Raw genomic sequence first — 25,503 nt, 5'->3', positions numbered from 1 at the left:
TACGGCCCCACAATGCCAAATCAAGACTTGCTCGATTTTCACAAAATTTTGAATTTGTACCCTAACCTCGAAAGCTATTCCGATTAGATGAACAAGGGTGTAAATACTTACCACACGTTGTGGCTTGGCGAAGTGTTCATGGCGAGTATTGCATAAAACCCCGTCTTTCTTTTTCCTTCTCTTCTTTCCTCTCTTTCCTTTTTCTTTTCTGCGCTGAGCTCTCTCTCTCTCTTATTCTAAGCCTCTCTCTCTCTCTCTCTTATTCCAAGCGGAGTCTCCCTTCCCTGTTTGGTTGACTTTCAACCCATTTTTTTCTTTGTTTTTGGTCCCACCACTTGGTCACTTAGTCAAAAATTACAGCCCCCACTAGAAACACGGTCAACCCGCTCGGAATTCTATTCTTGGCATGACGCGGAAGATGCAAAATATGTGACTGTAGTACCTCGCCATTTTTTTTCTTTATTTTTGGTCCCACCACTTGGTCACTTAGTCAAAAATTATAGCCCCCATTAGAAACACGGTCATCCCGCTCAGAATCCTGTTCTTGGCATGATGCGGAAGATGCAAAATATGTGACTGTAATACCTCGCCAGCAAAAAAACAAACTTATTGCACTGATTTCTATTTTAGACTAGTGTGTGATTTTAAGGGTTTCAACGTAGTCATCACACGCTTATCAAAAGAATAGAAACATGGCCATCCCACTAGTCTTCCGCATCATGCCAAGAGTAGGATTGCAAGTGGGGTGACTATATTTCAATCCTTTGATAAGCGTGTGATGACCATGTTGGGTGTCTTAAAAGTATGCAATAGTCTAACTACGAAAACCCACCGGAGAAGCTATTCCATAAGCTCAGTCCAATAGACTATGCCAATTTCGCATAAAAGAGAGAACGGGATTCACATATGGTTCCATCGAGAAATAGAAGCTCCCATCCAGTTTTTTATCCGCGATTTGCTCTGTTCACTGCATCATTCATTCATACGGCGAGTCTATCTGTCCTTGAGTTCCCTGGTTCACAAAAAAATTCCTGTGATCAACTCAAGAAACATTACCGCCTGGGTGCGCGTTACATGTTCGCAAGACAAAACGAAAGCAAAAAGTAACAAAAATGAAATGAAATGCTGGAAAGGAACAAGAGGGAAGAGTCGAATCGTGTCTTTTGGACTTACGAATTTAGTAGCCACCTGCAAAAGCCACCTTTGCAATGAACCATAGGAGCGGACCGTTGAAGTGTGCGTGTGATACTTTCTATTGTTTTGATTCACGAATCACCCAACAGTAGTCTCGATAGCTAGCCCTGGTCGTAGTAAGTTAAATCAATCAAAATAGTGATGGCCCACACACATCTCCAGCTTATTGTTTGTGGCTCTCTCTATGTTTTATCGATAACAGCAGTCACGATAGCTAGTCTTGGCTGTAATAAGTCAAACCAATCAAACTAGTGACGGCCCACGTAGATCTCCGGCTTATTGTTTGTGGCTCTCTCTATGTTTAATGGATAACAGTCAAATCGGTAAAATAAGATGGTTTGACAAGTAAAAAGGGTAGAGCGAGAGCATCATGATAAAGAAGCATAAACGCTGGCCGCTCGTCGGCCCTCACGAAAGATCAAAGATGGCGCGGGATCTCTCTCTCTCTCTCTCTCTCTCTCTCTCTCTCTCTCTCTCTCTCTCTCTCTCTCTTTCTTTTTCTTTTTCTTTTTCTTTTTTTTTGACAATTTCACTATATTGTTGTGATGCACATTAATTATTTTCTTTATTATTATTATTATTAGTTTTTTGGGTTACGATGACGCTGGCAGAGTTGATGCTACTGGGTCTCATATCGCTTCTCTTGATGGTGTTCCAAACTAGAATAGGGAAGATTTACATATCAAAGCGACTCGACAACATCTTGCTTCGTAGCAAGAAGCCAGACTGTTCTTCCGCCATTGCCAATTTCACTACTAATTGATGTAGCTAGCAAGAATTACCTAGAGTGGGTGAATAGGTGATAATAAAAAATCTTGACAAATTAATACGGAATAGAACAAGTCAAGATCAAAGTTTGCACAAGGTCCAGATTCTTGAACACGGTTCAGAATCTGTCATGCGGTAGAATAGATTTTAAGAACAACCTGCATGTGTGCAATAAACTTTAATAATAAACAATAAGAGAATAAAGATCAAAGAAATTGTACATAAATTTTATAGTGGTTCAGCTTTGGTCAAGCCTACGTCAATTCTCCTACGCCAACAGCCTACTAGCTAGATTCTATTATATGATCAATGAGAGATTACAACTTTAAGTGCAAACACTCAGTGATAGATTACACTATTTTATTAAATCACTCTTTTGGTATTTCTCTCACGATCACAAATATTTAAGCTCGCGAAAAACACTTGTATGATCGAAGTTCGCTTAGACTTTAGAATTATAGATTTTTGGCCTCGTCTCTTGCTTGTTCCTTGGTCCCTTAATCTCCTTATGTACTCATCTACTTCCAAACTAACTGTTGGATAGCTTCCAAAGGATCGTCTTTCACTTAACCGATGGACAGAACTATATCAAGAAGATATGGTTGCCCTTGAGTGACAAAGATGGAATCTCCATTTGATTTTGATCGCCCATACAATCAGAGTTTTGGTTTCCATAAGTAGAGCCTCATCATTTAGAAAGAACTTGTCTTTAGGATTAATTTCCCAATCGATTAGATTAAGTCAATCAATTATGTCTTTGTGCAGAATCTGAATCAAATCATTAACCGTTATACGTTCTAAACTTGCTTCGTTCTGAACTTATGTATGTTTTGAACCTATCACGTTCTGGATATAAAGTCTGAGTGTGTTCCGTCTAAAATAGATTCTTTAATCTGAACTTGAGTCTGAACATATTCATCATTTGAATCATATTTAGCCTTGATGTCATAATATAGTCTGAATAAATTCAGCTTCAATGTAGAGTCTATCTTTTGGTTCTTTCAAATATAGTCCTTGATAATATCTTTTACATGTTCTATGATTTGCATAGCGGCTTGTACGTCTTTCACCTAATTACTCAATCATTAAACAATTTACTGCCCTTTTATTTATTTTGTCATCTTTAAATCATCATAAGGAATTTCCCTAACATTAGTTCCTTTGCTTCCAGTGCAACACGAGGACGCCGCCTCCTTGCCGTGTGACAAAGAGCTGCTGCTGCTTCTTCTTCTTCTATAATAATTATAGAGATCTTAAAAATACGAAGGCAAGTTTAAAAGATTGATATACAAAATTATACGATAAACTACAAGCGGATATTAAATAAGTGCAATAGTGTTTTTTGACTGATTTAGAGTCGACCACATCATTTATTACACTATTTATCTATTCAAGTCTTTGCGCATCTCCAGTGTTAAGAGAGATCTGAAGACTACCGCGAATTGGTACGAAGCGAATATTTGTTTGAGGGTTCAATATAACTTGTTCATGTCTCAAGTCTTTCCAGCCTGGCCTTTTTTAATCATCTTTTTAGTTCGGAGCATGAAAAACATGGAGGCAATAAACACGGAGCCTCTCCTCTCCATTTCATTCTTCTCTTCTTTTGAAAATCGTTTCCGGAGATAATTCTAGGCGAACAGAGGTGGAGTCTGGGCTTTGCCGAGTCTCTGTTTGAGGATTCCTCCTTTTTGGATTCGTCAATACGAGCTTTTTGCTTATCTTCCGTGTGACAAAGGCGTAAAAGAAGAAATAGAGAATATGCAAATAGAGCTGTTAATAATAGGACAGGGGTCTTTGAAGTGTATTTTTTAAGGACTGTCCTTTTCAGGATTGAGCAAGTCGAGACATATCTACAACCTCTAGAACATGAAACTACGGAAAAAGTAACTAATCAACATTGAACATGTCGTAGACCCACATTTCCAAACAAGGAACTGAGGAAACAGTAAGCAATCAACTCCGGATCGTCCCATGTTGCGCATATTTCTCCATCGCTTCTAGCGGAATCCCATTTTATCGACTCTCTCTTTCAGTGAATGCAATCTTGTCACCGCATTGCCTATCTTCATTCTCTCTCATGGCAGCTCTGCAAAACAGGCATCTCCAATTTCAAATATTATCAGCAAGCACCCTTGAACATGAGCACTTACGCGTCTTTTATTGCTCAGTATGTCTACAATTGACGATTCTTTTGTATCACAGAATAGGTGCTATTGATCCGCTATATCTGCCACCCCTTCTGGCAAAGCCGCCACGTAGTAATCGTGAAGGTTGAAAGCATCCTTAAACATGTCATGGGTGGGGTCTCTTTCCTGTAATCTAAAACAGTAGGACTCCGTAGCTGTACGCATCACCATCTTTTCACACTTCGCTTTCCATTCCATACTCTGCAGTTGGATCTTACTTGACACATGAGCTGATCAGCTTATCAAATCATAAGGACGATGAAGATGAAGCACGTATAGAGAGGCCAGGGGAAAAAATTACTGGGGGGAAGCAATTCAGAATTTACATTAGCATGTTAGCATGATTTGTCAAAGTCAGATTTTCTACTCTTATAGCCTCGTAATTCATGAATATAATGTACAATTGAATTAAAAGAATGACCAAAATAACTATACTAAACTGAAGTTAACTCTATGTTTTTGGTTAGTTCCACAAGGCTAGGAAAACTAGCTGAGATGAGTTTTCACCAAGAATGAACGAGTCTGACTTGCCTATATTATTGCAGACGGAGAGAAGTGATTGAGAAGGCAAGAAAGAACTCATGCTTGCAATTTTTTTGGCCCATTGCACTCTAAACACTGTCTACTAAGAAATGGATGGAGTTTTCGGCCACAGCCCCAAGCTGCTAGATTTTTAGAAACATAGTCATCCCACTCAAACTCCTATTTTTGGCATGCTGCAAAAGACTCGTAAAGCATATGAGTCTTAGGCTGCGTTTGGCAACCACTTTGCCAAGGATCTTTAGGGATCTAAAGGCCTTTAGGCCAAAAATTGGGTGTTTGGGAACCAGCTTTCGAAGTCCCTTATGGGAAAGCAAATACTTGGGAAGGCTGAAAGCCCAAGGCAGCCCCGAGGTTGCCTTGGGCTTTCAGCATTCTCGGCATGCTGAGGATCACTGTTCATTTTTTTTTTTTCCAAATTTGTCCTCACGAATTTTTTGTTTTTCCGGTGCGTGCCCTCGTATGAGCACTGTTCATCTTCTCCAGGACGCCGGGAGTTGCCGCCAGCCGCCGGAGGTCGCAGGTCCTCGCGACGACCCAAATCTGCGGGTCGCCGGAGGTCGCGCGACCTCGCTGCGCGCGACCTCTGTGCAACCAGATCTGGTCGCCGGAGGTCGAGCGACCTCGCGCGACCAGATCTGGTCGCGGACTGGTCGCCGCAAGGTCGCGCAACCTCCGGCGAACAGATCTGGTCGCGCGACCTCTGCGCAACCAGATCTGGTCGCCGGAGGTCGCGCGACCTCTCGTGCGACCAGATCTAGTCGCGCGACCTCCGGCGACGCGCAGAGGTCGCGCGACCAGACTCCGCCTCCCGCGACCTAGATCCGAGGTCGCCGAAGGTCCCGACGGCGTCGCGCGACCTCGCCGGCCCAGATCCGGGTCGCCGGAGGTCGCGACGGCATCGCGCGACCTCGCCGGCCCAGATCCGGGTCGCGGAGGTCGCCGGGAGTCGCCGCCGGCCGCCGGATGCCGCTGCCCTTGCTGGTTTTCATTTTTTCATTTTTTATTTTTCTTTTAATAAATTTTTTTTTTTTTCACAAAAGTCCTTTGTCCCCAAACACCATTTTGCTCAAAGGTACTTCACAAAGGGCTTTTAAATTATAATTTACCAAACACAGTTTGCATTTTGGAAAACACATTTAACTCAAAGGTCTTTGCATTTTCCTAAAGACTTTCCCCAAAAGTCTTCCCAAACGCACCCTTAATCCTTTGCTTTATGAGTTTCGTAGAAGACTCATAAATTTATGAGTCTTCTACGGTCTTAGTCCTTTGCTTTTCATGAGTCTTCCACAAAAGACTCGTAAAGCATGATTCTTAGTCCTTTGCTTCACAAGTCTTTTCTGCATCATGCCAAGAGCAGGATTGCAAGTGGGATGGCCATGTTTTAGTCCTTTGATAAGCGTGTGATGACCATGTTGGGCCTAAATGTATGCAATAGTCTAAAAGCATCACTCACCTGAAAATGTTCAAACCTAATAACGTGTAACCGAAAGAGTCGACGATCTTGCAATCCGATTAAAAAACAAGAATTGACTTTAAAACCAAGTAATATACTATGACAATTTTGAATTGGCTAAACATCACCTAAACACTAACAATATGACTCCTATGCGTTAACAAATCACTCACCTGAGGCAATTATACAAACTTAAACACGACGCGAAACTCGACGTCGAAACACCGAAAATTTTGCTCCAACTAAACCATTGCCCCAAAACAACTCACTTCAAAACTCACGACTCCATGACTCCAAAAACCACCATTCCCATGAAGTCGTGAAGCTCCACAGCTCAAAAAATGGATTACAGGGCTTAAATTTCCCAAAATTCCAAATTAAAGTAGTAAATCTAAAACCTACTCCGATCGGACGAACAAGGAGTGCGAGTACTTACCAAACGTTGTGACACGTAGTTGCATCAGGCTTAGCAAGGTGTTTGTGACTTGCATGCACAAAGCTCTTTTTCTCTCTCTCTTTTTCTTCTTCTTCTTCTTTCCTCTTCTTTTTCCTCCTTTCCCCAAGCGTTCACTTCCTTTTTTTTGCTTTCTTTTGTTGACTTTTTAAACTTTTTTTCTTGTGTGTTTTAAAGTGAGTCCCACCACCTTATTTTTTTACCTAGTTTAAATCTCAAATATTACAGTATAAGTCTTAGTCCTTTACCTTGCGAGGCTTCTGCAAAAACTCAAAAAGCATATGAGTCTTAGTCATTTGCTTTACAAGTCTTCTGCTCATCATGCCAAGAGTAGAATTATGAATGGGATGACCATGTTTCAGTCCTCTAGTAAGTATGTGATGACCATGTTGAGCGTCTTAAAAGTCGCAATGAACCGTAGGAGCAAGCATTTGAAGTGCATGTGATTTTTTTGTTGCTTTGATTCAGGAATCTTTCAGGATCCCTTGGCCCAAAAGCAGTCCCGATAGTAAGTCTTGGGCACCAAAAGCATTGGTTAGTAATAAGTAAAAAATTAAGAAAAAAAGGGTTAATAACACTAAAACCTCCAAATTCCAAACTAATTTTTTTAATCATCAAAAATTCTAAATTGATACATTTGTAACAAATTTACCCTCCATTAAATTAGATTAATACACCAAAAAATCATAAACCGATAACACCCGTCAATTGCCACGTGTCATCCAATTTAGTAATTTGACAATAAAATTTAACGAAAACAAGCAGATGGTAAATTTATCGCAAGTATATCAACTTGGGTTTTTCATGATCAAAATATTAGTTTTGGGTATCATAAGTATACATATTTGGGGTTTTTTCCTAGTTCTTAACTCAAAAACTAATAGAAATCAATCAAAATAACAACGGCCCATGTATTGCATCAAGCTAGGCCTAGCCTACTCAACTGGGCCTGTTCTCACTCTTTAACTAGACTTGAGTTCACTATCACGGCCAGGCGGGCTTGTACTGCTCTTCAACTATGTCTAATGAGAAATTCAGCATTTCGCAATATGTACCGACAACGATGAGCACTTACTCGAATTCACATGCATCTTCCCCACTGGCCAAGGTTTCATAGCTTGATCTTCGCTTACTCCTTGAAACTTCGTACACAGCCTCCACTTCTCTACCCTCCTTCTCCATTTCGCTCCTTACTTTTGGGGGGCCCAAGTTCCTCTTCTCTTTACATGTTATGAAGCTTTTTCGGAAGGCACACCACCTATTTGATTAAATGCGCTTGAGGATGAAGATTTTTCTTAAGTGTTAGATCATTGCAGATGATGGTTTATGAAGGGTTCAAGGACATTCTCGAGATTCAGAAGTTCAGGAGGTTCGTGGGGTGCTCTGTTTTCTACTGCTTCAGTTGAATAACTTTCTCCCCTTATGGGCAGATTCCAAAGCCAATTCTTATATTTTCAATGTTGTCGTTGCAATTGATAGGGCTAATAAGAACAGCTAGAGGGGGTGAATAGGTGTTAAAGAAGTTTTTGCAAAACTTAACAACTTAATTCGTCTTTCGAGAATAACAGATTGAAAATGTAAAAGACTGTAAACAGTTATATAAGATGACGAATTAAAGTAAAGAGTTTAGGGAAAGAGAATTAAGACACAAAATTTATAGTGGTTCAGCTTAGACCAAGCCTACGTCCACTCTCCCGCACTGATAGCCCACTAGCTGGATTCCACTAAGAACTAAAAGAGATTTTATAGTCTTACGTCCTTGATTCCACAAAGTAGAAACTCTACTACACTTCCTCAAGGTCTCACAAGTATTTAATCTCTCTTTTGAGTACAATATAAGCTCAGCGATTGAAACAACAAAGAACTAGGAGCTTCAGACTTTGGAATTTTTCTTTCGTACACACTCTCGAATAACTTGAGCATCTTCCTTATATACTCCTCCATGCCATTATAACCGTTGGCACCTTCCAAAGAAGTTCTTCCAATCTACCTGTTGGACAGAATCAATTAGGGAGATCTCGAGTCATTTAAGGAATGTGAAGATAGCCCACCAATTCTGCTTCGCCCATACAATCGGGATCTAGGTTTCATAAGTAGAACCTTCCAAGTATACTTCGCCAATAAGTATACTTCGTCAATCAACAGATCTAATTATCCGAATTGATTTCAATAAGAATAATTAATCAGGAGATGATATCTCCAGCCATGAGATCTTCTTCAACCGTATGAACCAAATCCTTAAAATTATACTCGCATCTGGATAAGTCTTCTTTAACGGATAAATCTTTTCTCCGTCGATCTAGAAGTTATCGGTGAGAGTAAACTTTAAATCTTGAGTCTGGAAATCTTCAGACTTTGATGATAGAGTCTGCAAGTCTTCGACTAGGCGATGGAAACGTTTTATCAACTTCAAAACATATAAGGAAGTTTTCTCCAACAATCTCCCCCTTTTTTATGGTGACAAAACTTTCCTGCAAATTTGAAAATTTTTAACCTGCAAAACAACACTTAAGCAAAATAGGATATCTCATAAAAGATAAATAGATTAGGATATGGATAGCAACGATTCTGCAACCACAGAAAACACGTTAGTCAAAACAACTATCCTTTCCATAATCATGATCATATCTTAAGTTAAGTTGCTGCAAGCATCAAAAGATCAAATCAAACAGTCCAAACCACAACCAAACAAAAGATAAGTCAAAAGTAAATCAAAAAAAAAACCCAAACCAAAAACCAAAAGTTAAATCTGCATCAAACTTCTCCCCCTTTTTGTCAACAGCATAAAGGGAAGAACAAATAAAAGCGTTGTTTAAAAATAAAGTGAATCAAAGTTGTTTAGGAAGGCGAACAAGCTGGAATTCTCCCCATGGAATTCACTATCTTCTCAAGCTTCCCAATGGTCTCCTTCAGTTGCTGGAAATCTTCACCCTTCACATGATCTTGCACTTGAGTCTTCAGGGCGTTGAGCTGATCGTGTAAAGATACTAAAGTGGCCATGAAAGCGTTCTTGAGATCTTGTATCTCATACCCCATAGCATATTGCTATTTCCTTACATCCAATAGAATCTCTAGCTGTCTCGAAAAGTCTGTTGTATGTTATGTTGCAGCACTAGGTCTAGCCAAGTCGATTCTAGGAGCTTTGAGAATGGATGGAACTTCAGCAGATTATCCACCGTGGCTATGAGTGGATGCTTCTGGATAATGAGAGGCATATACATTCTCTGGATTTGCTGCAGAATGACTCACATCGCTAGTAAGGAAATGTGAAGAAATACCTTGTTGTCCAACAGCTCTCCCTGTTTTGTTGCCTTCAAGTGGAGTAGGAAAGATTTCTTCTTGTTCAATTTCAGTTTCAAAGTGATGCATGTCAGCAGTTTCTACCATATCAAGTTCACTAGACAATGAGACAACCAAGGTTGGCTCAAAGGAGTCTTCTTGACACTGGTCTCTCTCTTCATCTCTATCTTCTTCTTCCTCTTCTCTTCTTTCTTCCTCTGTCCTCCTCTGTTCTCATCTTCCTTCTCAGTCTCTTCTTTCTCTTTTTCTCCTTCTTCTGGCTCTTCTCTTGTCTCTTGAAAGCTGACCAAACTCTTTAAGTTTCTCAAAGCTGAAAGAGTCATTTCATCCTCATCATCTTCATCCTGCAAGATGAGAGTTCTCTTCTTCTTTACTGGAGCATCCATGGGCTCCTTGCCTTTCCTTTTGGCTACATCAGAGTCTTGTCTTGCTTTGACGGGAGACTTCTCCTTCATGCGCTCTAACACCTTGTTGAGCTCTTTCAACCGCATATTTGTGACTATTTTAAATCCAATCACCATAGGAAAAATGTTTGTCAAACATAATGGTGCAGGGATGTGAATATTAAAATGTCTAAAAAGGCGCGTGATAAGAGCATAATGAGGGAGTTGTCCTTTATCTTTCACCACTGTCCTGTACATGTGAAACATGATGGTGTGAGGAAGAGAGAATTTGTAGCCAATATTAATGGCATACATCAATTTTGCTTCAGCTCGAGATACATCAGTCTTTGATGTCAACTTTGGACGGATGCAATTGATCATGATTTTGTGTAGCAAGATGTTAGAGGCATTCATCCTAGAGTAGGATATCTTGCCTTCAGCATCCCTGTCTCTCACCAATGACAGAGTAGCGTGAGCAACGAATACACTAATTGATTGGAAACACGCTTTTTCCACCCCAATTAGGTCAGCCAAAGTGTCCATATCCACCAAAAACTCCTTATCTCTTACTGTGAAAGAGAAACTGTTTGCATTCAAGAAAAATAAGTTCGAACAAAAGTAAGCTGTGAGTTTTAGATAAGCAGCAGTAGATTCAGAACAAAAGCACTCCAATTGCAGAAGAGCAAGCTTCTTTCGCAGATTTACTTTCACCGAATCAAGAAAATCAAAATCAACACTCTTAGGGTTCATAACCCCTCTCTTCATTAGATTCAAATAAACTCTCTTGTGATTCTTCGATTTGAATAGACTTGATCCATCACCAACAACATTTGCAGCAACTCTTGTTCTAGGCTGAAAATGGGTAAACATACGGCCGTCGTCATCCTATCCTAGTGGTTGATTAGCAGTGCCAAAGCGCGAGTCACTAGAAAAATTAGCAAAGGCTTTTTCAACCGATCCCTTTTTTGCAACACCCATCTTCTCCATATCGCGCAGAAATAGAGTTTCATTCTTGTAGTCTCTCTGTGGCATCCCAAAATTCAAAGCCAAGCCATAAGGTGTGTTAAAGTCTCTAATTAGGTGATAAAATTTCCATGGCCTATGCTTTAGCCATTAGCCTTTTTAATTAGATGATTTGTGTATATGATTGCGAGAATTTAAATCTGATAGATTAATAAATTATGCTTGGCCATATGATTTAGAAATTAAATTTCAATAACCAAAATGCCCCAAGACTTTGGCCAAGATGAAAATTGAAATTGAAAAATAATTATAGAAGAAATTCAAAAAAAAAAAAAGAAGGAAAAAGGGGTTAATTTTCGAATGGGCCTTAGGCCCATTGGCCTAAGCCTTTAATGGGCCAAGATGAGCGGCCCAAGAGGCGAAGTCGACGGGCCCAATAGAGGCCCAAGGGAAGTGGTCGCCGGCCCAAGAAGGGGAGGCCCAAGCCCAAAAGCCCAAGCCCATCTTGCATGTGTGGTGACAAGTGGCAAAGGAGAAGGCCATGCATTGGCCAATTGAAAGGCAATCTCATGATTGCAAATGATGAGATCTAGGGGGTATAAGAAGGGAAGAGAGAGAAGGGTGGCCGGCCATTTGCTCGCCCAAGGAGAGAGAGGTGTGCGAGAGAGAGGAGGAGCGGCCGAGAGAGAGGAGGAGGGAAACCACCGTCTGTCCGCTGTCCGTTCGCCGTGTACACCGCCGTACGCCGTCGACCGTCCATCCTAGAGGCAAGTGGAAGTCCTCTAGCTTCTCTTGCATGTTTATATGTGGTTTGCATGTTGAATCTTTGAGTGTTTAAGTGAGAAAAACCGAAGCATGGATGATGCATGTTGGAAGGTATGGCTGTTTGTGTTCGGACCGTGTGAGTCAGTAACTTGTTTGAGCTTGCATGTGTGTTTAGAGTCAGATTTTGGCTTCTATTTCTTCATGAGAGTTGTAGATAACATATTTAACTACAACATACTGAAATTTCGTGAAAAATTATGGATATTTGAGGGGTTAAAGTCTTATTCTACTGAGACCTCAGATCTGGAGAGTTTTTACTGACCTCTTGCTGGATTCATGGTTGCATGTTGGTTTTTGTTGAGAATCTCACTTTGGTTTCTTCATGAAAGTTGTAGGAGACATCTTAAAATACAACATACTCGAATTTGAAGTGAAATTAACAAGTATAGCCTAGTAAATCGACTAGATCTTGAAGATGATGATTCTGGTGATGTATTTCGAGATACCCGAGACTTCATGGACATAGATGATGACTATAATATGGTTATTTGACCTATATATCTTCATGAAACTTGTATAGGATACCTTGATGTATAACATATCTAAATTTCAGAGGAAACGAAAGAGAAATGGTAGGTGAAATCTCAATATTTCGGTGATATGTACACTGGACGATGCGGTAATGGGTCCAGAAGCTTCGTGAGGTTTTATAGAATAATATAAAAATAATCTAGCTTGGAGTTCTTCATGAAAGTTGTGCGAAAATGTCTTGGCTATCACTCTGTAAAATTTCGTAATTTTTGGAGACCGTATGGATATTTTAATCGAATTTCTTCGGAAACTGTGCATTCTGGTTATTATCCGAATATTATGTGTTGTTTTGTGGAAATTGTGAAATTGTGTGAAATTCAATTTGGCCATGAATTTTGCATGAAATTGTCATCCTATTGGTTTGTTTAATGATTGCTTGAATTTTATAATTTTGGGAATTTATAGATATTGAATTTAATATTTATTTATTAAAAATAAATAAATAATAAAATAATAAAATAAAATGGATTATTTTATTGGCCATAAATTCCGTTAAGTTTATCTTGTTGCGTATGATAAAGTCTTGGTATATGTATGACATTGAGTTGTGATGCATGTGTGAATCCTATGCCAAGTATGACTTGTTTGATGTCACGCCATATGCCATGTTAAATTGAGATCAAAATAATGGTAAATGTGGATAATGATAAGTGAGGAAGTGGTTGTGGTGGAGGATGAGGCCAGAGTGTACAGAGATGCATTGCCGGATTCCCTGAGAGATTCAAGATGCCCGGAATGTGGGGGGGCGGAAGCCTTGTCGGAGGTCTTTGCCCGAAAGGAATGCCTCGCGATGCCAAGATTTGGGGTGCGGGATGCCCGGCCAAGGAGTGTAAATGCCGGAAGCCCTGTCGGAGGTTTCTGCCCGAAGGGAATGCCTCGTGATGCTAGTTGAGATGCGAGATGCCTGGACTGTGGGGAGCCGGATGCCGGTGGCCCGGGAGGCTGAATGCAGGAAGCCTCGAGAGGTCTTTGCCCGAGGGGATGATAAAATTGATGAATTGAGAAATGGGTGATGTGGTGATCAAATTGAAAGCTAAAAGTGGAAATTAAACCATGAGATGATATGCATGATATGATATGCATGATGATGATGATGATGATGATGATATGTGATGTGAAATAATGATGATCACCCATGATATGATATGCATGATGATATGCATGATATAATATGCATGATGATATGCATGATGATGATAATGATGATGACATATGATATGTCATGTGTAATGAGATGATGTCATGATGATGATGACATGTATGATGTAATGATGCCATGATGATGATGACATGTGTAATGTAATGATGCCATGATGATGATGACATGTATGATACGATGATGATACACATGTATGTGTTATAAATTGATATGATGATGCCTGATAGTATGCGCATGGCTTCAAGGTAAGTAGCGCCGCAATGCATGTATGATTGCATGATGCATTGAGTTGTTATTGGATTTCCTATCTCGTTGAGTGGTTGTACTCACCCCTTTGGGGACCCACATTTCGATTAGCGGTATGCCGTTTCCTCGCTGTCACGCGGGGGTATTTTACGATCTACCATCCGATGTAGAGGTCGAGTGTGCCGAGATAGACCGTCCCTCCTGTTCCCTGCTTTTCGACTTTTATTCGAGTACGCTGTCTAGTGATGTACGACATAGGCCTGGCTGGGGGCCCTGTCATTCAGGAGTTCATATCTGTTCACGTTCGTCGGGATGGAGTGATGCGAGGGATGTTGCCACCGCCACTGCCTGATGCACCGGGTTAGGTGTGAGACCCGCGCGCGATAAGTAGGAGCTGGATCTTTTTGGATATAGATAGCCGACACTTTTGATGGGGGTTGTGCACGTATGATGTTGAGGGTCGAGGGTTCTTTTTGAGGTTTTAGGCTGGACGTGGCTGAGTCCTAGCTTTTCCTTTTTGTTGTACCGACCCGAAGGAAGTCCCATCTTAAAAATATATGTAAATAAAGTGTCGTGGCTTGTTTATAAAATTATGGTGATTAGTGGTGTGTATGTGTATCATGGTTGGTAGGGGGAGAGACGGTGATGTTTTAATTTGCTTCTGCTAATGAGTTGCGCTGGGACCGTTTTGTTTAAAAAAAAATGTGTCTATGAATTAGGACGCATCTTCTTCGAAAGACGGAAAGGTAATAAGGTGTAACATTGGCGCTGGTGACGACCTGCGAAGGGTTCGGGGTGTCACACTCTCTCTCTCTCTCTCTCTCTCTCTCTCTCTCTCATGAATTCATCAATAAAAAACATAGCAGGTTCCTCCGCTTTTCAAACAAAAATAAAACTTGAAAGCAACCTTAAGAGTTAACGTTCTTACAGTTTCAACATCTTCCAAAATTTCTTCTTCTGGTTGAGTCGGTGGAGGAGAATGACGCTGCTGAGAATGTTGTTGCTGACTTGGTCGCTGTGGTGGAGAAGAATCTTCTTCCTCGGTCAAATTGAAATGCGTAGGACCCTCAGGCATATGCCATGGTCCCCTGCTTGCAATTCTCGAAGACTTTCTTGAAGACATTGTCGTTTCAAGGAAGAAATTCACAGACTTGCTCGAAAATGTGAAAACTTTTTGGATTAAACAACAATGAAAGTGAGAGCAAGTGGGAGTTCAGTATTTTAGGGTTTGAGAGTGAAAACGAAGAAGACAGATTTCGACAAAGTAGATAAAGCGAGTGAAGCGGAGTAAACGAATCGTCTCAAAGAAAAATTTAGAAATGCCTTTTCGAAAAATAATAACTGCATTTTCGAAAAAGAATAATTGCCTTTTTGAAAATAGATAACTACCTTTTTGAATAACTGCCTTTTTGAAAATGAATAAATTCTATAAATTCAAAAAACTTGGAAAGATAATTTCAATCAATTAACGATTAATAAGTAACCGTACATTTTCAAGTCTTTAACCAAAAAAAAAAATTACTAGTATCGAAATAACTTACAGTCGTAACTCTTGGTCTTCTGAGTTTGAGCACCTTCATACTTTAATGGATAAAAGATGTGATGTTCAATCTGGGTACAAATAGACTCAAATAGGCTTTTCTCCAGTGGCTTTGTAAATATATCCGCCAGTTGATTCTTTGAATCAATGAAATGAATCATAACTTCTCCATTTTGAATATGATCTCTAATAAAGTGATGTCGAATCTCTATGTGCTTTGCTCTTGAATGAAGAATTGGATTCTTTGTGAGATTAATTGCTTATTTGGTGTTGTCACATTTGATCTCGGTGCATGAATCTTCGATTCCAAAGTCTCTCAATTGTTGTTTTATCCATAAGATTTGAGAACAGCAACTTCCAAGACCCATGTACTCTACTGGGCCGTTGAAAGAGCTACGTACTTTGCTTCCTTGAGAACCATGATACTTGTCCCGTTTCCCAAAGAATTGACAAGTACCGGAAGTACTCTTTCTATCAACTCGCAACTTGCTAGATCTACATCGAATATCCAAGGAGAGTAAAGTCTCCTTCTTTAGGATACCACAGACCTAACTTTGAAGTAGTTGCAACGTATTTGATTATGCGTTTTGCGGCGCTTAGATGAGATTCTTTGGGATCAGATTGAAATCTATCACAAATACAAACACTAAACAAAATGTCAGGTCTAGAAGCAGTAAGATAAAGAAGTGAACCAATAAAACTCTTGTAAAGCTTCTGATCAACTTTCTTTCCTCCTTCATATTTGTCCAGTTTCGAAGAACTTGACATTGGTATTTCAGTCTTTTTGCAATTCTCTAGTCCGAACTTTTTAACAAGTTATTTTGCATATTTTTCTTGATAAATGAAAATTCCTTCCTTCAATTGTTTCACTTGTAATCCGAGAAAGAAAATAGTTCACCTATCATGCTCATCTCAAATTCATCATGCATAGACTTAGAAAACTTCTTGCACAGGTTTTCATTAGATGATCCAAATATAATATCATCAACATAAATTTGAACAAGTAGAAAATTTTTTACCTTCTCTTTTAATAAACAAAGTAGTATCCACTTCTTTACGAACAAAAAAAAAAAAAAAAAAAAAAAAAAAAAAAAAAAACAAAGTAGTATCCACTTTTCATTTGACAAAACCATTTTGAATTAGAAACTTACTTAACTTGTCATACCATGCTCGAGGTGCTTGCTTTAATCCATATAGAGCATTTTTCAGTCCGAATACTAAGTTTGGTCTCTTTGAATCTTCAAATTCGGGAGGTTGTTTCACAGACTTATTCTTAGATAAATCCATTTAGGAATGCACTATTGACATCCATTTGGAATAACCTGAAATTTTTATAACAGGCAAAAGCAAATAATAATCTAATTGCTTCTAACTTGGCTACCGATGCGTAGGTTTCATCATAGTCTATCCCTTCTTCTTGCATATATCCTTTGGCCACAAGTCTTACTTTGTTCCTAGCCACTTTTCCTTTTTCGTCCATCTTGTTCCTGAAAATGCATTTAGCTCCAATAATGGATTTACCTTTTGGTTTAGGAGTTAATTCCCATACATCGTTAATGCTGAACTGTCTGAGTTCTTCTTGCATTGCTTCAATCCAGCTTTCGTCAGCTAAAGCTTCTTCTATGCTTTTTGGTTATATTTCATAAATAAGTGCCACCTTTGCGCTAGACTCTTCTTGCTTTTTGGATCTGGTGCGAATCCCTTCATCAATGTCACTGATGATGAGTTCTTTGGGATGACTAGACTTGTGCTTCCAATTACTGGTTGGTCTGACAGTTTGCTGATCTTCTGCTTCAGTTAATTTTTTAAACTCCGCCTGTTATTGATTTTCAGAGGTTTGAGTTGCTTCAGGGGAGGTAGACTTTGTAAAATCTGGAATAGGTTCAGATTCTTCAGGTTAAGTCTGAATCAGTTGATTTTGCAAAGAGTCTTGAAATTTGACATTCATAGATTCTTCCACGGACTGAGTCTTCTTGTTAAATACTCTGTAAGCTTTGCTTGAGGTTGAGTAGCCAAGGAAAATTCATTCGTTTGATTTTTCTTCAAACTTATCAGTTCAATCATTTGCATTTTTCAAAACAAACATTTGCAACCAAACACATGAAAGTAAGAAACAATTGACTTCTTTCCTTTGAATAACTCATAGGAGTTTTCTCCATAATAGGCCTTAAGAATACACTGTTAATAATATAGCAAGCTGTAAAAACTCCTTCAGCCCAAAAACGAGAAGAAATATTACTTTCTATTAAAAGAGTTCTAGCCATTTCTTACAGAGATCTATTCTTTCTTTCCACAACTCCATTCTGTTCTAGAGTGTATGGAGAGGAGAAAACATATTGAAAACCTGATCATCACAAAATTTTGCAAAGTCTTGATTTTTAAACTCACCTCCATGATCTGTCTCGTATGCTTGAAATAGCATATACTTTCTCATTCTGAACTTTCTTGGCAAACTTCAAAAAGTGAGAGAAGGTTTCATACTTACTTGCCAGAAAGTGAACCCAAGTAAATCGAGAATAATCATCCACAATAACTAGGCAATATCTATTTCCACCAATGCTTTTAGTTCTAGTTGGTCCAAAGAGATCCATATGCATAAACTGCAAAACATGATTAGTAGAAACCTGATTTATTGGTTTAAAAAAACTTCTAACCTGTTTTCCCAGCACACATGGTGTGCATAAGTCAGATTTTTGAAATTTCAGGTTGGGCAGCCCACGAACAAGGTTCTTGGAAGAGATCTTGGCAATTTGTTCCATGTTGACATGGCCAAGATTTCGATGCCAAAGATTCGCTTCATCTTGAATTGATATAAGACATTGAGACCTTTCTGGTTTTATATCTAGAAGATAGATGTTCCCATGTCTTTGTCTAGCAAAAGATTGAAAAAGATCTTTACTAGTTCCCAAACATACACCTTCTTGGAAATTGATTTTGAATCTAGTGTCACACAGTTGGCTAATCCTGAGTAGATTGTAGTTTAGTCCTTCCACCAATGAGACATTGTTGATTGTGAGACTTCCAATTTTTATAGTTCCACACCCAACAATGTTTCCTTTGCTATTTCCACCAAAATAGACTTTTACACCATTCATTTGAACAAGTTTTATTAAACAACTTGAATCTCCAGTCATATGTCTTGAACAGCCACTATCCAAATACCATTTAATCTTCTTCTTCTTTTTTTTTATAGTGACCTGCAATTAAAAAAGAAACTCAAGTTTTCTTTAGTACCCACATTTTCTTGGGTCTAGAGGAGTTAGTGCAATATGCAGTCTTTGCCCATTCCTTCTTAATAGGTCTCCAAACCATAGGACATTATTTCTCAAAGTGTTCTGAGCTGTTGCACTTTGAACATTTGAGAGCACTTCGGCCAACAGGTTTTACAAAAACTTTTTGAAAATGATTTCTGTAAAAAGTTTTTGTTGGTCTTTGTTTGATTCGTTCCTTCACTTTGGGAAAATCAATTAGAAAAATAGTTTCTAAAGTCATTCCCAATCCCGACTTGTTGAAATAAAGTCTTTGTACTGAAAGAATATTTTCCACCTTTTTAGATCCTATTGAAAATCTTTTTGAAATATTTGAAATGTCATTTTTCAAAAATGTATTTTCTTTTAAAAGAGAGTCCGCATTTTCTTTTAAAACAACAAAACTTTTGTCTAAATTTTTAAACTTTTCTTTCCAAGAATTTTCCTGTCGCTTCAATGTAGAATTCTCCCTTTTTAGCTCAAAATTCCTCTTAAGAGAGGTTTTAAGACTAAGACAAAGCTCATCAATATATTTCGAGACTTTAGTAGGAATTTTTAGATTGCTTACCTCAATTTCGCTGTCTAAGTCTGAGTTTATATCTATTTCAGAGTCTGAGTCTGATTCTGATTTTGCCATTAGACAAATATTGGCATAATCTTCATCACTTTCTTCACATTCAGTATCACTCCATGTCTCTGCTTTGAGTGTCTTCCTGTATTTCTTAGCTTTTCCTTTATTTTTCCTCAACAGAGGACAGTTAGGTCTGATGTGTCTATTTTTCTTGCATTCAAAACAGATCACATCTTTATTTGTTTCATCATCCTCAGTTGATTTGTTTTGAAACTTTTGAGTGCTTTGTTTCTTCCAATTGAATCTTCTTCCCGTTTTGTTAAGTTTCCTAAACTTTTTATCATAAGAGCTAACTTTTCATCGTCCATATCATCTTCAAAATTTGTAACATCAGAATCATCGTTAGATCTCAAAGCAATTAACTTCTTACCTTTAGGATCTTCCTCCTCGTTGATTTGCTCCACTTCATAGGACTGAAGTGTGCCAACCAGTTCGTCTACAAAAAGCGGCATGATCCTTTGTGTTTCCCTTATTGAAGTCTTTACGTGATTCCAGTCTTTAGATAGTCCACGCAACAATTTATTGACCTTCATTGGTTCTGAGATTGGCTGTCCCTGATACTCTAGACCATTTACAATTTCAGTAAAACGACTAAACATATTAGTGATAGATTTTGCTGGTTTCATCTTGAAGGCTTCATACTGTCCGAGTAGAATATTAATCATTGTTTCTTTCACTCGATCAATTCCTTCATAGGTAATGTGTAGCCTATCCCAGACTTATTTGGCTGTTTCATAAGAAGATATTCTGTTATACTCAGTAGGAGATAACGCACAATATAAAGAGTAAATTGCTTTAATTACAAGAGCTTGTCTCTTGGTTATTTCTTCTTGAGTCATCTCGCCAGCATCTGCAACTTCTTTTCCTCTTTCTGAAACTGATGCAGCTTTAGGAATTATTATTTTTTCTACCACATCCCATTCCAGAGGATCTTTCGATCTTAGGAATGCTTTCATCTTGTTTTTCCATATGCTGTATTCCTTTCCATCGAAGTAAGGTGGTCTGGTATTGCTCTGGCCTTCAACCAAACCTGGAGCCAACATACTAGCCATAAATCTTTAACTCAAAAGTAAAAACACTTCAATTAAATGAGTACACATACTCTGATACTAATTGATATGGCTAGTAAGAACACCTAGAGGGGGTGAATAAGTGTTAAAGAAGTTTTTGCAAAACTTAACAACTTAATTTGTCTTTCGAGAATAACAGACTGAAAATGTAAAAGACTGTAAACAATTATATAAGATGATGAATTAAAGTAAAGAGTTTAGGGAAAGAGAATTAAGACACAAAATTTATAGTGATTTAGCTTAAACCAAGCCTACATCCACTCTCCCACACTAACAGACCACTGGCTGGATTCCACTAAGAACCAAAAGAGATTTTACAGTCTCACATCCTTGATTCTATAGTATAGAAATTCTACTACACTTCATCAAGGTCTCACAAGTATTTAATCTCTCTTTTGAATACAATATAAGCTCAGTGATTGAAACAACAAAGAACTAAGAGCTTCAAACTTTGGAATTTTTCTTTCGTACACACTCTCGAATAACTTGAGCGTCTTCCTTATATACTCCTCCATGCCATTATAACCATTGACACATTCCAAATGAGTTCTTCCAATCTACCCGTTGGACTGAATCAATTAGAGAGATCTAGAGTCATTTAAGGAATGTGAAGATAGCCCACCAATCCTGCTCATTCATACAATCAGGATCTAGGTTTCCATAAGTAGAACATTCCAAGTATACTTTGCCAATCAACAAATCTAATTATCCGAATTGATTTCAATAAGAATAATTAATCACGAGATGCTATCTCCAGCCATGAGATCTTCTTCAACCGTACGAACCAAATCCTTAAAGTTATACTCACATCTAGATAAGTCTTCTTTAACGGATAAATCTTTTCTTTGTCAATCTGGAAGCTATCAGTGAGAGTAGACTTTAAATCTTGAGTTTGGAGGTCTTCAGACTTTGACGATAAAGTCTGCAAGTTTTCAGACTAGACTGATTGAAACGTTTTATCAACTTCAAAACAAATAAGGAAGTTTTCTCCAACAACAATACTAGAATTGGGTATTCTAGAGAAGACCAATATTGTGCGGCTTACCTAGCCGGAACAGAATTATTGGGTGATTCTGATAAGGTCTGTTGGTGCTGTGTTCATGTGGCACTTTCTACCTTGTACTGCATTTTCCTTGGTTGTTTATGATTTACAACTCATGTCTGATTAATGAATTTGGGCATAGTTGTACAAAGCCGCTCTTGGCAATTGCTTCGAAGCAGAAGAGTGGGGTCCCATCGAGTTCTGCATCATGTCCAAGCACTTTGAGCGCCAAGGAAAAGCGCCATATGCATATCATGCTGCAAGTGACTGAATTCCATTATGTCAATATACTCGTTTGGTTTTGCATTCCTCTTGTTTAAGGTTACTCCTGTCATGATAAATGTGCTGTTATCGATGGAGAGGATAATTCATTGGTTTAATAATAAGTGAAGACTAATCAAATCGATTTAATATAATGAAGGAGAATAACTTATACTTTTGATTCAATCTTAAATTTGCAAATGGATAGAATACCATTGCCTTGTTTCAGATGGCTTCCATTCGCCAGTTTGACCTTTTGTGAATTTTCTGTGCCTTACACTTCGAATCTAAAATACTCGAATTCTTCCGGAATATTCAGGCATGAAAAATCGAATTTAATTTCTTTCGAGATTTTTAAAACTCCAAGGACATATTTTCAATTTCAAAATTTGGCTGAGAAGTTGTATGTAGGCCTCAAGATGAAAATTGCTAGCATACAGAATTTGGGAAGAAACTGATGTTGAGATTTTTGATCAATCGATCAAGAAATGGGAATTTCCAAACGGATGATGATCAACAATCCAAGTTCAAATCCTTTTGCTAGAACTGCGCAATGAAAAATGAAGAATGAGAGATTACTCGATTGAACTCTTCCAAAGTTATTGACTTATTATAACAAAGTGCCCTGAACATAAGACGAAAATCTTGCCAGGAGCAAAAGTCGGATCAAGTCTTTATAGCGGGCGACTCAAAAGAAGGAGAAATCCTTGGCACCTGCAGTGATCGCAAGCGATCTTAAAGGTTTCGGACAGCAATTGATTGCTAAGTGCTGTAAGTCATTTGACATTGGCAATGAAGAATCAATGTCCAGAGAAGTAGATGAACAGAGCAAACCCGATTAGCTGAACCGACCCACTTTATGCAGGGATGCACCCGACAACTTCGCTCTTATCTATCTTTAGTCTTAAACATTTTTACGTTGTGTTAATTCAGTCCTTTCTGGACAATTTTGGCCGGATTTTACTAATTGGACGCCGGCCGGCTGACGCGCCTGATCGCGCCGACGTGGACAACTTTTAATAATATTTGAATATTTTTGAATATTTTTTTTTTTTTTCGTTTTCTTTTTTTTTCTCTTCTTCCTCCAGCCGATCGCCGGACCTCGCCGACCGGCCAAAGGCAACGGCTGGCAAGGTCGAGGTCGACCTCGCTAGCCACCTCGCCGCTGGCCGCGAGGGCGGCCTCGCGTGGGGCGGCGAGGCTCGCCCTCGCTGGATCTAGTGAGGGTCGAGCCTCACCCATGACCGGCAAGGGCGAGCCCCGCCCGCTCGATGCAAGGAGGCGGCCTCGAGTTGGCCTCGTGCCAACTTGGCGGGCTCACCTCGCCGGCCATGGGTGAGGCTCGACCCTTACCGCCACTAGTGAGGTGGCCGGCGAGGTCAAGGTTGACCTCGCCGGCCGCCGCCCGGCCGCTCCCCGAGGTCCGACCGGCTGGGAGGAAGAAGAGGAGAAGAAAAAAAGAAAATTATAAAATATAAATATAAATTCAAAAATATAAAAATATTATTAAAAGTTGTCCACGTCGCCGACAGCCACGCGCCCGGCCAAAGGTCCAAAGCAAAATCCGGCCAAAATTGGCTGGAAATGACTAAATTTGTACAATATAAAAAGATTTAAGACTAAATTGGTATAAAGATAAAAGGCTTATGACTTTTTTGGCACTTTTCCCTCTTTTCACGTGCCACGTTGAGGTAAGCCCAGCGCCAACGTAACATCCCGCACTTTTCTTTTCTTTTTATCCTCAATCTTTTTGCTGTCGATGCCTTCCCTTAATACTAGCAATTAAAAAACAATATGTTCTCAAGCATCACCGCATCAAAGACAAGATTCCAAGTTCCCCTTTTCTTTTTTAAAAAAAAAAAATCCTTTTGGGCCGACAAAACCAAGCCTGCAGCCTAACAAAATAAATCATCATGAATCAGCAATTACATAGAAAAAAAGGTAGCTAAATAAAAGTTTTGACATTATGTCTCGATTTTGAGGTAGTGAAAAGGCCCTGATCCTGACGGAAGTTTCATATCTAATCAGGAATTGTGATACGTTTGATAAAGCAAGAAATTATTGAAGTGGTTTTTCACGTTAAAATTAGATTTCTAATCCAGGTCGGCTGAAAAAGGCTTCACAGAGTCCCAAGTATCTCAAGTGGAATTCACTTCATTCTCCTCCCATCCCGTACCTCGAGAGGAGCGTGCTTCATTGTTTTGAGCGGCACTTTGGATTACACGGTGTTTATTAAGCGGGGGGAAGGCAGCACTTTTACATATTTCATCCTCTGTTCTTCGATGATTTTAGCCTTTTTCTTCTCTTCTTTCTCGAGGAAACTCTTATCGGGAGATGATTCTGGGCAAACGGTGGAGGAGTCTGGGCTTTGCTGAGTCACTGTTTGAGGATTCCTCCATTTTTGATTCCTCAATACAAGCATCTTGCTTCTCTTCCGTGTGAAAGGCGTAAGAGAAGAATCAGAGAATTTGCAAATAGAGCTGTTAACAATAGAACAGGGTCTTTCATGTGTTTTTTCAAATACGGTCCTTTTTAAGGATTTAACAAGTCAAGACATATCTACAACCACGACAATACGAAACTACGGAAACAATAACTAATCAACATGGAACATGTCGCAAACCCACAATTCCAAGCAAGGAACTGAGGAAACAGTAAAGTAATCGACTCCTGATCGTCCCATGTTGCGCATATTTCTCCATCACTTCAGCAAAATCCCATTTTGTTGATTTTCTCTTTCAACGAACGCAAACTTGTCACCGCATCGCTTATCTTCATTCTCTCTCGTGGCAGCTCTGCAGAACAGGCAACTCCAATTTCAAATATCATTACCAAGCACTCATGAACATGAGCATTAATGTTTCTTTGATTGCTTGGCGCATCTGCACTTGATTCTTCTTCTGTTTCACAGAGTAGGAGCGGCTGATCTGCTATATCTGCCACTCTTTCTGGCAAAGCCGCCACGCAGTAATCGTGAAGGTTCAAAGCATCCTTAAACATGTCATGGGTGGGTCTCTTTCCTGTAAAAATTTCGAGCAACAGGACTCCATAGCTGTACGCATCGCCATCTTTGGACACTCCACTTCCCATTCCATACTCTGCAGTTGGATTTTACTTGAACCATGAGCTGATCGGCTTGTCAAATCATAAGGACAAGAGGAGGCACGTATAGAAGCAAAGGGAAAAAATTAATGGGGAGAAGCAGTTATGAATTCTGGTCGATGTCAGCAAGTTACATAGCATGTTAACCATGATTTGTCAAAGTCAGATTTTCTACTCTTATAACCTCGTACTTTTATTAATAGAATGTACAATTGAATCATATGAATGACCAAAATAACTGCACTAAACTGAACTTAACTCCGTTAAGTTTCTGTGGTTCTGGTTAGTTCCGCAGGGCACAGGAAAATTAGCTGAGATGAGTTTTCACGAAAATGAACGAGCCTCACTTGCCTATAATTTCAGACAAGAAATTTCCTACATGCATTATCAGGGAAAGAGCTCGTAAGAGGACGATTGACATTGGATTTACTGCAAATATACTGTTGGAAATCGTGATCTATTTTCAACAAAATCTGGAAACTACTCACTTAATCATGAAGAAAGAAGAGTCAAGAACTTGTAACAACTATTTAATATCTAGAGAAGCCTAGAGAACGTGCAGCAAATCTCTAGCTCAGAGGTTGTGCGTGCCATGCAAGAAAAT

The 25,503-nt window shown here is 39.2% G+C and overlaps 1 non-coding gene across 1 annotated transcript in view; it reads left to right on the top strand.

The window, feature by feature from the left end:
* The window catches only part of LOC108957762, a 36,954-nt gene that overhangs the window by 457 nt on the left and 10,994 nt on the right, over positions 1-25,503 (top strand). Inside the window, exons 3-4 of the transcript XR_005548733.1 lie at positions 21,679-21,799; positions 23,914-23,939. This is a non-coding gene — a transcript (uncharacterized LOC108957762). The remainder of the gene's footprint in view (positions 1-21,678; positions 21,800-23,913; positions 23,940-25,503) is intronic.

This window comes from Eucalyptus grandis, chromosome 2 (genome assembly GCF_016545825.1).
Source record: "Eucalyptus grandis isolate ANBG69807.140 chromosome 2, ASM1654582v1, whole genome shotgun sequence".
Taxonomy (NCBI): Eukaryota; Viridiplantae; Streptophyta; class Magnoliopsida; order Myrtales; family Myrtaceae; genus Eucalyptus; species Eucalyptus grandis.
Note: the sequence above shows the minus strand (reverse complement) of the source record. Positions and strands in the feature narration are given on the sequence as shown.